The 14,206-nt window shown below is 44.0% G+C and overlaps 1 protein-coding gene and 1 pseudogene across 1 annotated transcript in view; both read left to right on the top strand.

Annotated features, from left to right (window-relative positions):
- LOC126236046 (protein pangolin, isoforms A/H/I/S-like) overlaps window positions 1-14,206 on the top strand; it is a 254,954-nt gene that overhangs the window by 135,476 nt on the left and 105,272 nt on the right. The gene's annotated exons all lie outside the window — the stretch shown is intronic.
- On the top strand, window positions 201-318 carry LOC126238171 (5S ribosomal RNA; annotated as a pseudogene).

Below are 14,206 nucleotides of genomic sequence, written 5' to 3'. Positions count from 1 at the left end.
CCAGATACAGCACTGACAGCTTCACAGTATACAGTTATGACCATGACTGGTATTTGAAACGTGTTAAGAACACTACGCAGGTTCCGTTCGCTGTCAAATACAACAAAACTACCTACATGCTTGGCTAGCATCTCAATTTTATGTTCAAGCATGCGTTTCTCGCGGTGTTTCCATATTTTAGACCAACTCCTGTAGTTCAGGGCAGCGGCCTTGCCGCAGTGGATACACCGGTTCCCGTCAGATCACCAAAGTTAAGCGCTGTCGGGCGTGGCCGGCACTTGGATGGGTGACCATCCGGTTCGCCACGCGCTGTTGCAATTTTTTCGGGGTTCACTCTGCCTTGTGATGGGCAATTGAGGAGCTACTCGACCGAATAGCAGCGGCTCCTGTCAAACAAAACCATCATAACGACCGGGAGAGAGTTGTGCTGACCACACGCCCCTACTGTTCACATTCTCATTGAGGATGACAAGGCGGTCGGATGGTCCCGAAGAGCCACTTGTGGACTGAAGAAGGAGTGCTTTGGCTGTAGTTAGGCTATGGTTTCTTGTGAGCTCTCCCAAAGCGAATGCAAACTGCCCGAGTTCTACAGAATGAGTGCAGACACTTTCAACTTTTTGGAAAAAAATGGTATCAGCTGCTCTGACAAAGTAAGGCACAAATTTTCAATTTGCTACTTCTACCCCTGAGATGCTATTCATTACAACAAGTTTATTTTAAGTAAGACAGCCTAGTACGGTATTTCATTCAGTGTGGTAATACATAAATAATGGTTACAAATTGATGAAGCTGGAATAGTATTTCTACAACTCATCGAATGCAAGCATTCACGGCCAATTTGTGTCAATGCTGATATTCGTTTTATGGGCATTAGGCTGTGGTCCAAAGCATAATTCTCTGCCCAATATTTCGTCTTCCAGTGCTGTAAACATCGTTAGAGGCTTTAGAGCAGTTACCAGAGTCGAATAGGCTCAACAGGCCATACTGTTGATATATATCCCACGTGACGGTCGTCGGACTGCTGCCTAAAATCGCAGTTCCGCTGACGTAGGTTGTGGAGTTTGTAGTGGGGAAGAGATAGCTCTATTTGTTTTATTTAGCTTATTTATTTACTTTTTTGTGTAGCAACTAGTCTAATTTCATTCGTTCTCCTTTTCTGTTTGAGTCATTTTTGTGCTCTTGAATTTCTATGGCATCTCTCTACATCCTAGCGCAATAATGATTAGAGCTTGCTAAAACAGAAGTGTTAGATGTGACTGCTACGGTCGCAGGTTCGAATCCTGCCTCGGGCATGGATGTGTGTGATGTCCTTAGGTTAGGTAGGTTTAAGTAGTTCTAAGTTCTAGGGGACTGATGACCACAGCAGTTGAGTCCCATAGTGCTCAGAGCCATTTGAACCATTTTGAAGAAGTGTTAGAGAACAAATATGGTATTTACCTGGTTCAAAAAATGGTTCAAATGGCTCTGAGCACTATGGGACTCAACTGCTGAGGTCATAAGTCCCCTAGAACTTAGAACTACTTAAACCTAACTAACCTAAGGACAACACACACATCCATGTCCGAGGCAGGATTCGAACCTGCGACCGCAGCGGTCGCGCGGTTCCAGACTGTAGCGCCAGAACCGCTCGGCCACCAACGGCCGGCTTACCTGGTTCAAATGGCTCTGAGCACTATGGGACTTAACTTCTAAGGTCATCAGTCCCCTAGAACTTAGAACTACTTAAACCTAACTAACCTAAGGACATCACACACATCCATGCCCGAGGCATGATTCGAACCTGCGACCATAGCGGCAACGCGGTTCCAGACTGTAGCGCCTAAAACCGCACGGCCACCCCGGCCGGCTATTTACCTGGTCCCAGTGCATGGATTACTACTGCTGGTTTATTCGTCTTTCCCAGGCGACGTTCCTCTTCTGTTCCTTAAGGCTGGTGTTAATAATCTTTTTGTATTTCCTATGTAGGCCTACACTACAGCGCAAATGCAAGGGAGGCTATAATTATACTCTAGCTATAGCAAGCGACAGGCATAGGTCCTTTTTAGTGTTCAAATACTTGTGCACCTTACTTGTTGGTTTAAACGCCATCAGTGTCATGTCTTCTATCACAAAGTTTCCTGAAATGTCATAGCATAGACTGAGAAAGAATCCAGTCAGCATCGTTAGCTGATGAGTCCCGGCGTCTTTTATTTTCAGTAAGTTGTTTTCTTTCCAGTTACTGCTTGTATCGGCAGCATACGAAAAAGAGAAACACGAAGCAGCTGCACACTCCTACTCCTCATAGCAGGCGGCCGTACGTCCGCGTTTGGCGCCTAGCTGCCAGCCTCGTCGCAGAAAACCTCAAATATACCTCACGTATTTTATCGAGAATGAAAAGAGGTGAGGCTCTTCTTCTACCGTCGTTAAGAACAATTTCAATACCTTAGCTATATTTCGAGTGCAGCAACATTCCCGTCATAAAATGCACCAAACGAGGAAGACTGCATGGCGGATAACGCACGCGAATCCAGAAACATGAGTTTTTAATTTTCTGTGCGAAAAATAAAAGTTTTGCTGAGAAAATAACTATAGAGCTTTTCGTCATCTATGTAAAACTTTTTTAATCATACGATACGAGTTGCATGGAGCAAGTAGAACTCCATATTGCGCCGGGCGATGCGATAGAGATACGTACCGGCGTTGTATCGCTGTCGTCCCATTGTGAACCAGTTAAGTCGTTTCCACAGCTGTGTGGTACGTTCGCCGCCTGGTTGCCAATTCAGCTGTAAGAGGTAATTTAGAAGCCGCGCCACCTTCTGCGTTACTTCTCATCCGAACAATTGCTTTGGAAGATGCTAATTAAGGTACAGTTTCCGAGGCATGAGAAGCTTTGCTGTTTTTAAGTTTATTGAATGAGCCTGGAATGCTAGTTGTCTATGTTTTGCATGTATATACCGATACCTTCTCGTGACTGCTCAATTAGGCATGACCGAGGAAGACGTCACAGTGGGAAGGCGCTGGATTCGTATGCAGGGGGACGGCCGTTCAGATCGCCGTCCGGCCATCCAGATCAAGGCGAGTGCCGGGACGGTTACTTCGAAAGGGCACGGAAGATTTGCTCCTCCATCCTTCTCTAGCCCGGCTTAGTTTATAACGACCTTGGAGTCGTCGAGTCTTTCTTCCTTCATCTGGAAAGCATGTGGTTACAAACTAATCTCAGATCGTTCATTGGGATAAACGGAGCCTCCGGTTAGCTCCCAAACTGCGCCGAAGAAGCGATTATATTTTTTTTAAAAAAAAGTTCAAATGTGTGTGAAATCTTATGGGGTTAACTGCTAAGGTCATCAGTCGCTAAGCTTACACACTGCTTAACCTAAATTATCCTGACGACAAACACACACACACCCATGCCCGTGGGAGGACTCGAACTTCCGCCGGGACCAGCCGCACAGTCCATGATTGATTATATTTTCAGAGTTTAAAATCATCTACAGCTAAATTTCTGAAGTTCAGAGTGCCTTTGAAGTTTACTGTGCTTTCCGAAGTAGAGAAACAAACCTTGGTTAGTCTCGTCGTAATATTACCAGATTCCTCTTCAAATATGGGTGGGAGAAACTAAGATAAAGTGTTCACAGTTATTTGGCATGACACTTACAACAATTTGTGGCCCGGATCATTGTGCAAATGTGCTAGTGCACCGTTAATAATATCCTCGACGTCGACGAGATGTTGACCTTAGAGAACATTCCACTGCTTTTCATGACTGTCCCTGTCGTTTGGTTCTGAATCTCGCACAGTTGCTCTGTAAAAAGCGTAGAGTTTAGAGTGCATCATAGTACGGATGTGAAACAATTTGGATAAGAAGGCAATGGAGGCCTTTGAAATGTGATGCCACAGTATAATGTTGACTATTATATGGGTATATATCGAATAACTTAACGACGAGGTTCTGAATGGAACTGAGATACCGAATAGAATTGGCGAAAAAAAATAATTACGGCACAATTTGATATGATACACTCCGAGACACAAGGAACAGTGTGCTTGGCTCGGAAGGAAGTTTACGTGAGGAGGTAGGGTGGGAGGGGGGGGGGGTAGGAATTGTAGACGGAGACCAAGGATCGGGTACAACAGGCGCGTTCACTAGGCTGCAGTAGTTAAAGCAGAGATGGAGAGAATTGCATAGGGTGGACTAACGCGGAGAGCTGTATCAGACCAGTCCTCGGACTGAAGACCACAATAACAACAGCAGCAGGCTTCATTATTTCATATTTATTAGGAAGCACCCATTGATTTTCTGATGGGTTGCCCATAAGGAATTTCTTTGTGACTCTTAGTGAAGGTAAAGTGCGCACATTAACTGTTACAACATGGTGACGTAAGAAAGATAAAGGGACTGAGCGCTCTAATGGAAAGCTGTATCAGCGAGGAAGAGTTTTAATATAGCGCGTAGCCGGCGTAATTAATCCCAAGCAGATAAAGGCCTTATCATCCCTGTTGCGTCTGAGATTTATTGGCTCACTCGTTGTATGACTGCATATGGTGTCTATTCGAAGTCTTTCCGCTTCTCATCTTCCGTCAGATTTAATTTTGGAAGGAAAATCATGAATAGCAGCATACTAAATACGAAGTCACACGGGGATTATTTGCTTAAAAGTGTGACGGCGATGACGATGATAAACATAACGCGTCACGGCTGGACCATTTCATTGTCTTCGACAGCTCATATTAGAAGAGCCAGAAAAACAAAGGAAAAATGTAATCTTTTGCTTAAGCGATAGTTGGCTGAATGTTTCAAAGCACATACCCTGTTCATTGTAACATAACAGTAGTGCCTGAGCTAATAAATGCAGGCAGTTTTGGAACTGACATCTATATGCTCTTAATAGCGTTTCAAATGGGACAGAATAACGTTCATATTCTTTTCTGTAGATCTTGTTTGATTTCGTCCGTGGCACATATAAATTAATATTTTTTCTTTTATCAGCCGTATGACGGCAAGAACATGAAAACAGACTGGAAATGTGAAATTCATAATTCAAATGTTATCGTTTTTTGATGCTATGTTGAATGTACAGGGTCAAGGAATTTTTCTGACTCTTACGAGCAGCTTTCATGGAAGAAAAGCGCTCCTCTCTCTCTCTCTCTCTCTCTCTCTCTCTCTGTGTGTGTGTGTGTGTGTGTGTGTGTGTGTGTGTAGGTTGGTAGGTAGGTGGAGTCCATACTTACGCCGGCGGCAGTGTTATGTACGCACGTGGTAACTCCGCTGGTTGTCCTGATTAATGGGGATTTCAGAAGCCCCTAAACAAGGGTGAAGGTTAACCTACCTGTACACGGAAAGTTGACTGAACTCCAGAAATTACGTGGTAGCGTCTCGTTTTTATTTTTTATGCACTGGTTTTCGAAGATACGTAGCTAGCGTGATGGGCAGGTTACAAGAAGCGCGCCTCCTCGCATGCATATTAGCGGGCAAATGTGGCGCCGAGGCCTTTATTAAAGGTGGAGATGTTTGAGTATGATACACCATTTCCGAAACCTAAAACACAGTCTACGTTTAAATGTTGACAGGTGAACTGCGCAGCGGTTATAAATGGTGCCGAAGTCTCGGGCCATAATCACACGGGGAGTCTAATGAGATTAAATTAACGATCTAGTCGCTGAATGCATTCCGATTATTTCGGTACGTAAGGTAGTTCAGGTGCTCCATTATTCGGTAATGTGCTAGTACGTTGAGTGTTAGAACAACGGTACATATTTTCGTCCACAAGAGAACCAGTGTAGTGGTCGATGTGTTACTTTATGACTCGAAACTGACAACGGCTGAGTCTTTACTGCACTGTTCTCGTAGGAATCATTTCTTGAAGTATAGAAGCAGAAGAAAGTGATTATGAGGTATCATAAGTTACCAATACATGAAGATTCTGCAAATTTTGAATGATTGTATTACAGCTATAATTGCAGCTTCTTGCTAGTTTATGACAGTCCGTCTATTAATAAATTAGTTTTACAACGTATGAGCCATGTCTTTCTCAGACGAAAGCCCCCTCCCCCCCCCATCCCCACCCCTGCCCAAAAAAATCGTATGTTCAATTGGGAGTTCACCTACAACGGCCAGTCACTATCTATGTCTGCAGATTGGTAAAACATAAAAAATTGCTGAAGCTGATGACTGCGCTATTTAGCACCCAACTATTTTGGATACATTTAAACATAGTGGAACTGTTGTTATTTGCACGCGGAAGGGCGGCGATTCGTAGCCCTGCCCGGCCCTCCTGATTTAGACAAGGACGAGAGTTCGTGCTCTGTCTGTAATGACCTCGTCGTTGAATTGACGGAAGTTTTCAACCCAGATAGTTTGACCTACCTTCCTTCTCTCTTTTGGTTGGATAAAACTTAAATGTCTCAGATCCTTCGAACTACCCAGCCTTACTGAGAAGTGGAATTTATAAGTTTTGCGGATCACATATCAGCGTAACATTTCAATGATGCTAACGGTAAGAATAATATCTCGCTGCTGTCAGAGTTTCCATAGTATTTATTTATTTTTTTAAATATCGGAACAGATAGGTTTTCATGCTGAGTGTATAGAATGGCATCTAATTAGCCGATGAGAAAGCCTGACATAAAAACTTTACGACAGGTTGACACTGGCGCGGTGCAACCATCGTGCTTACGGTCAGTGCCACTACATAAATAATACTCTTTTGTAGACACACAGAAAAGTATTCAATCTGCATTGTTTGTAAACCTGGAGGCGCATCCCGTAAACGTAATGAAAAGAAAGCATATGGAGGCCAACCTTTCTTTTAATCAAAAGATTTCGCCATTACTTTTCTCCATTTCATTGTTTGGCTTACAGACACTCTTCCAAAGAGATTGCGCTTGCACTGTTTACTCTACTCCGTATACTCTTTCCTTTGGGAACATTCAGCTCACGTCGGTCTTTCGTCGAAATTGCTGTTACTAGTTCTGTACTAGAAAGATGCACTTCGTTTCTATTACGGCTTCTATTGCATGATTGGCCCTAAAAAAAGTAATAAGAGTAGGGGTTAACATTTCGTATATGACGATGACATTAGAGGTGGGTGCACGAGCTCGGACTGGGAGACGATGTCGCAAGAAATAGATGGTATCGTTTTAAAAGGAACCATGCCAACATTGCCCTTAAGCGACTTACGGAAAATCAAATCTGGATGGCTGGTCAGTGAGTTAAACCGCCACCGTCCTAAATGCGAGTTCCGTGTTTTACCGCCGCACCACATCTCTCGGTGGAAAAGAGTGTTGTAGGAATTCGGGAAGACCCTTTTTTCGCAAAGATACTATTGCGAATTACCTTAAAACATTTGCGTGAGGTCTTAATCTAGATCTAGATCTGTACTTCAGAAATTACTTCGTCACTGTGTCGTAGCTCATTAACAATGGTTTTTCAAGAGGTCCCAGTCCTATTTTAATTTGCTTTTACCTTCTTATACACCTGGAATAACTACGCTCTAAACCCAATAAAACAGGATAATCGGTCTTCTGAAGTAGCATTATCTAAGTAAACGTTTATAGTGGTGTAGTGGTCTACAGCCTGTTAGAGAGTTCTCGTTAATTTTATAGCAGCCCGCTCATTCAAAGGTGAGAGTGCGTTTGTGTTGCAGATACGCGGAAAATGTAAGGTTAGTGCGTCACAGGTGGACTGTGCCGGACCAAGTCGGTGCTAGTTTCCGCCTCCATGCTGGTTTTGTTTACACTTTGACCTTTGGCCGCCGCGTTTGGGGAAAACGTCTGCGACCTACGGCAGCAAGGGCACGGGACGCCGCTACCTCACTCCCGTCAGTGTAACAAGTGCCGCAATTTCGCGGCTCCTCTGCTGACTCACGACAGAGCCTGAAACCCATGCAAAACTGTCTTTTGACGTTCATATTCACAGGGCATGTACATTAGTATGTTTTGCTGATTAGCATTTGAACCATGTCGGCTCACGGTTTCAAGGTCAACATCGATATCGTGGCGCAACACCACCTACAAATAAAATGTGCCTGCCGGTCTCGTTGTCGCTACAAACCGAAGGTAATGGATCAGTGTTACTTGAGCAGACGGGCAGGATGCTTCGCAGACGTATGCGCGAACCGTACCTTCAGATCAGTGAGTTTGAAAGAGGGCACATTATTGGATGAGAGAATATGATGCATCCATCCGGGACGAAGTCTTCTGGCAGCGCAACGGCTGTGTTCAGATTGGTTCACGGAAGGCCGTAGAACAAGACGAGATGGATGCCACCCAAACCAGCCCCCGAGAAGATCGACACCCCATCGGAATGGCATTGCAGGACAGATCTGCGCCCTCCTTGGCTCTGGCGCAACAGTGGAACAGTGTAACATTATCTGCACTGCCAGGGGTAGCAGTCGGTCGCCGTATACTACGACATGGGTTACGTGCGCATCACTTTGCCTGCAGAGCCTCGAGAGGTTCAGCAAGAGCGGCGAAGTGTCTTTACCACAATAAAAATGATTCCCCACATACTCGAAAGCCGTATATATGAGAACAAAGTTCTGCTTCAGGAAAACCCTTACTATTATTCAGGCTATTTCTCTTCACTGTAGTAAGAGCTTTCTAAGGTACAGTACCCATCTTTTTATCTATACAGCCGCGCGGTTTGAGGCGCCATGTTACAGATTGTGCGGCCCCTCCCGCCGGAGGTTCGAGTCCTACTTCGGGCTTGGGTGTGTGTGTTGTTCTCAGCGTAAGTTAGTTTAAGCAATGTGTAAGTCTAGGGACCGATGACCTCAGCAGTTTTTTATCTGTACACTTCCTTTACAGGACGTCCATACCTTAGTTGTCGTTTAATACCTGCTCATTGTCGTCCATTTAAGCCGCATTCTTAGTTAAATAACTACATAAACCTATTGACGAAGTAGTTAGATGAAGCGATCATGTTAAATGAGGGGATTGCGTAAACGTGACTGGTGGTGGTGGTGGTTAGTGTGTAACGTCCCGTCGACAACGAGGTCATTAGAGACGGAGCGCTAGCTCGAGTTAGGGAAGGATTGGGAAGGAAATCGGCCGTGCCCTTTCAAAGGAACCATCCCGGCATTCGCCGGAAACGATTTAGGGAAATCACGGAAAACCTAAATCAGGATGGCCGGAGACGGGATTGAACCGTCGTCCTCCCGAATGCGAGTCCAGTGTGCTAACCACTGCGCCTAAACGTGACTGCGCTTACAAACAGTCAAGGTAGTGAATTGTGAATTGCAGAGTAAGCAGTAGATCAAGATGTAGATATAAATAATGAATACTTTTAAGCCAAGGTGTCAAGGTAATGGGAAGGGACGGTAGGGAGTGTAAATTGATTTAGTATGTGTTTTGCAACGTGGTCGTATCGAGTTGATTTTGCGAAATAATGTATTTTGAGCGTCGTGGTTGTTGCTGCTGTAGCTGCTGCTATAGCGAAGATAGTGTGTGGTGGGACTGGCACAGGAAGGGAGATGTGGTGAGTGGGAAATGATGGGCAGGTGGCGCAGTGTGGAGAGATGAACGCGTGGCTCATTGCTGACAGGCTAGTTGTGCGCCTCGCCGGCCGCCGCTTCCTGGAAGCTTGAGCCAGCGCAGCAGCGGCTATCAGCGGCGGTGTGGGCGGGGCCATACGTGGACGTCGCAGGAAGTGCTGGCGGCGCCTCGCGACTGCCACCGGAAAAGTACCCTCTCCTGTCCTGTATTCTACGTCCAGAGAATCGGCCTTATTTCTCTCTGGCCGTGTTCACAGCCACAATGGGTTCGTCCAACATACCGCGACGCTAAATACTGATATCAAACTTTCCAGGAAGAATTTAAGTGGTGAACTCAAGATAACGATCTGCGTACTTTCGACAGAATATAGGATACGTATGGTATGATAGTGCTCAAGTTAATTTATTCTGATTCCTTTCCTGTCTCTACCAAACCAGTTAGCGACGTTGTAGGCTCTTACCCGGGAAAGGCTGCGTCCACGTCCCTGTCTGTGCTCCCTGCTTACAGATTTCTGTAGTTTCGTAGGGAATGTGAGCATCGCTTCTTCAGCATTTCAGATCCTATCTCGGCTGGGGTAGCTATCCTACTGCTCACGAGTTTTGGCGCTGAAATGTAAATACGCAAAAGTGTGCATCGTAGTAGTGTGATAAAACAAAACAAGCTGGTAGCACTTTTCAGGAGAAGTCAGACAACAAATCAAATTACCCCCCCCCCCCCCCCCCGCCGCCATACATCTCGCAGTGACCACGAGGAGAGAATTCGATAGATTATAGCCAATACAGAGGCTTACCGACAATCATTTTTCCCACGCACTATTCGAGAGTGGAACAGGGTTGGAGGGATCAGATAGTGGTGCCGAAAGTACCCTCCGCCACACACCATTAGGTGGCTTTCGGAGTGTGATGTAGATGTAGTACTCTTCACATTTGTTTCACCTATTGCATGTACGTACATAACTGCGTCTAACGCTCGCGACCGGTCTTACCCGTAAACCTAAAAAAAAAAAAAAAAAAAAAAAAAAAAAAATCTTACCGGTCCAATATTTTTTGTGTATGTTTCGGCCAGCTATGGACAACGCTAATTTTTCTCTCAAACTTTAAGACTAGAAAACTATTTTTTTATTTTTTCGGTTATCTAGCCTCCTTTCTTCGGTCATGTTACTCGGCTATTTTTATTAGGTTTTGGCTGTAAACTCCAATCCATCATAAACTGCGTAGTCACGTTTCATGACGATAGCTTGTGAGATGCCCATTTCCTGTATGTCTTTTTTCACTTCCTGGAATCGAGAAAGCATTCTTTTATTCTTTCCTTCCTTCCTCGGAAGATTCGAGGGCCAGTCTCCTGATACAAAACTGACAGTTTCTTGATCCTTCCTATCAACTGATACCTTCTTCTTAGTCAAGTTGTGGTGTACATTTCTTTCTTCCCCATTTTTATTCAGTGCCTCCTCATTAGTTATTCGATCTACCCATCTGTCTAATCTTCAGCATTGTTCTGTAGCACACATTTCAAAAGCTTCTATTCTCTTCTTGTTTGAACTGTTCGCTGTTCACGTTTCACTTCAATACAACGCTAACTTTCAGCAAATACTTCTTAACACTGAATTTATATTCTATATTAACAAATACTTCTTTTTAGAAGTGCTGTCCTTCCTATCCCAGTCTGCATTCTGTAGCCTCTCTACTACGCCTTCGTCATTTATTGTGCTGCCCAACAAGCAAAACGCTTCTAATACTTTCAGTGTCTCAGTTCCTAATATAAGTCACACAATAAAGGCAGTTCTCCAGGTCCACTAGACCGCCTACACTACATTTGTTCGTCCTCTAGAATTAACGGAGAACATCGAGGACATCGAAAAAATCCAAAGAAGGGCAGCCCGTTTTGAGTTACCGCGAAATAGGAGAGAGAGTATCACGCGTATGATTAGCGAGTTGGGTTGGCAATCCATAAAACAAAGGTGTTTTTCGTTGCTGCGAGATCTTTTCGTGAAATTTCAATCACCAGCTTTCTCCACCGAAAGCGAAAATATTTTGTTGACGCCTACCTAAATAGGGAGAAATGATCATCGTAATATAATAAGAGAAGCCAGACCCCGTAAATAACGATTTAAGTGTTCGTTTTTAGTTGGGTGGTTGATTCGAGGAATGGGATCAAATTGCCGTGACGACATCAGTCACATAGAGTTGGGGAACGAAAGCGGCCGAACCCTTTCAGAGGAACCATCCCGACATTTGCCTGAAGCGATTTAGGGAACTCACGGAAAAACTAAATCAGGATGGCCCGATGCGAGTTTGAACCGTCGTCCTCCCGAATGCCACTCCAGTGCACTAACCACTGCGCCACCTCGTTCGGTAAGTTCATTTTTCCATGCGCTGTTAGAGACGTAGAGAGGGTAACAGTAGAGAAATAGTCTGAAGGTGGTTCGAAGAACCATACGCCAAGCACTTACATGTAAATTCCATACTAGTCATGTAGATGTAGAGTTCCACTTTTAATCCGACTACATTCCGTCACTTTCACTCATCGTACAGCCTCTTTTCAAGACACGATCTATTCCTTTCAGCTGTTATTGGGAAATCTCAGAAGTTTTTTTAATGGCTCTGAGCACTATGGGACTTAACATCTATGGTCATCAGTCCCTTAGAACTTAGTTCTCCGAAATCGAAAGTGATCTCTCGAGGTTGGCGTCTACCAGGTGTTTCATTCTTCTGTAGAGAATTCATATGAGTGTTTTGCAACCGTAGTTAATTAAAATGGCAGTTCGCTAATGGGCCCATCTGTCAGCACTTGCTTTCTTTGGAATTATTATATACTGATTGAGTCTGTGGGTATTCCTCCCGTCTCGTACTACTTGCATAACAGATGTAATAGTTTTGTCATCTGTTTGTGTTGCGCAACGCGACTAGCGCAAGCTTTCGAGACAAGTAGGTGAGAGACACATGTAGTTATTATACACTCCGCAACTCACGGTGCAGTGCATGGCGGAGGATGTAATCTATGTGCACAATCAATAGCGAATTGTTTGAGCAGCGGTCCTCAAGGGTGTTTCTTTGTAGGCTAGTATTGGACTGGTTCTTAGTAAACCGCTCTTAATTGCTGTAAGAAACAATGTTTACATGTTTCGCAGTGTTCTTGACATTCACCCCTAAATTGAAACCATATTATGAGATTAGAAAGGTCAGAGCTACGAGTAACACAGATTCATCAAGTGCGGACACTGCAAGCTCACACAGACGTGACGTAACGCAGGAAGCGTGGGAAAATTTGAGAAGCCTTAACTTTCTTAACAATAATAATCAGCTCTGTCTTTGGGTTCTTAGTTAAACCATGTGAACATCGAGCTTCGTTCATAGATCACCCCTTTATGCAATCGTGTTGTTTATGTCATACTGTGTGAGAATTTAGCATGTTATTCGTTTAGGTTTCTGTTTGACCTGTGATTTTGCTACATGTACGTAACAACTGGCATTATGGTTTCACTCATGAGTGAACCGGTATGTTTTTGTCGCTGATCGATAGGTATATGTAGGCCGCGAAACGATTTGTTTGGCGTCCCCGGATGTGTATGTCTGCGAGGTCGTCTACATCTCAGCGCCTGGTGTTGTGGTGAGGACGACATGCAACAGACATGACCGCCATCTCGGGGCAGGCGCTGCGGCAGATTCCACGTTTCACCGAGCAATATGTTTGGTTTTTCTTCTTTTTTACATAAATGGATTTCTCTTGGTTTTTACACCGAGCCCACGGTGAACAAACATTCATCTTCGCGTGGTTCTAGAGGAACTTTTCGCTTCACCACACGGAAAAACAATGAGAAACAGCCCATGTAATAGAGAAATTACTACCTTAAATCAATTTCATAACTTTTATATGAGTTTTACGTCAATGGAATGTGAAGTTCCAAAGGAAATGCTTCCTGGTTTTAAATTTGAAAATCGGCCACTCCAAGATTTTATCTCCACGTTCCACCAGCTTTTGGTTGTCCGTGATTTCTTTAATTCGATTAAACCGAATGCTGCGATAATTTTTATCCGAAAAGTCAACACCCATGTCCTTCACTAACCTTAGACAGTCCGAGCTTGTCATCCGACTCTAATAGCCTTGTCGTCCACGGGACGCTAAAGTTAAATAAAATTAAAGTTATGATCAATCCGATAAATACAAATAAGTTGTCATCAACCCGTTGTTGCTTTGAACACGGTACAAGGCATGGTCTTATTGGAAATGAAATTGCCGACCGTTGAACTAAGTTACAGGGGCACCTCTAGTTTAATGTGGACTCCGGTCCACAGTCCAGTTCGACATTTTTCACATCAACAGACATTGCCGGAGATGGCAGATAAAAATCGTAGGACCGACCTGGGATCGAACACCAGACGTTAGTCCGTCTTCTGGAACTTACTGAGCCAAACTCAAGTGGTTGTTCTTTTAAGATTTTTCCTTTGAACAGACAGGGAAAAAACACTTGCGTTCATGTTTTATAACGGCTGCGTACACAATCATTTTAATTTTTTCCCTTCGTTCCGAAGTTTCTGTTCCATATTGTTGAAGGTGTGATTCGTATAAGGAAACTAAAAGATAAGCTGTTTCAGTTGTCCCATATGCGTTTCTTTTTATTTGTGAAGCATGTTCAGTGGCCTGTAATACACACACACACACACACACACACACACACACACATATATATATATATATATATATATATATATATATATATATATATATATATATTAAT

Source organism: Schistocerca nitens, chromosome 2 (assembly GCF_023898315.1).
Source record: "Schistocerca nitens isolate TAMUIC-IGC-003100 chromosome 2, iqSchNite1.1, whole genome shotgun sequence".
Lineage (NCBI taxonomy): Eukaryota > Metazoa > Arthropoda > Insecta > Orthoptera > Acrididae > Schistocerca > Schistocerca nitens.
Note: the sequence above shows the minus strand (reverse complement) of the source record. Positions and strands in the feature narration are given on the sequence as shown.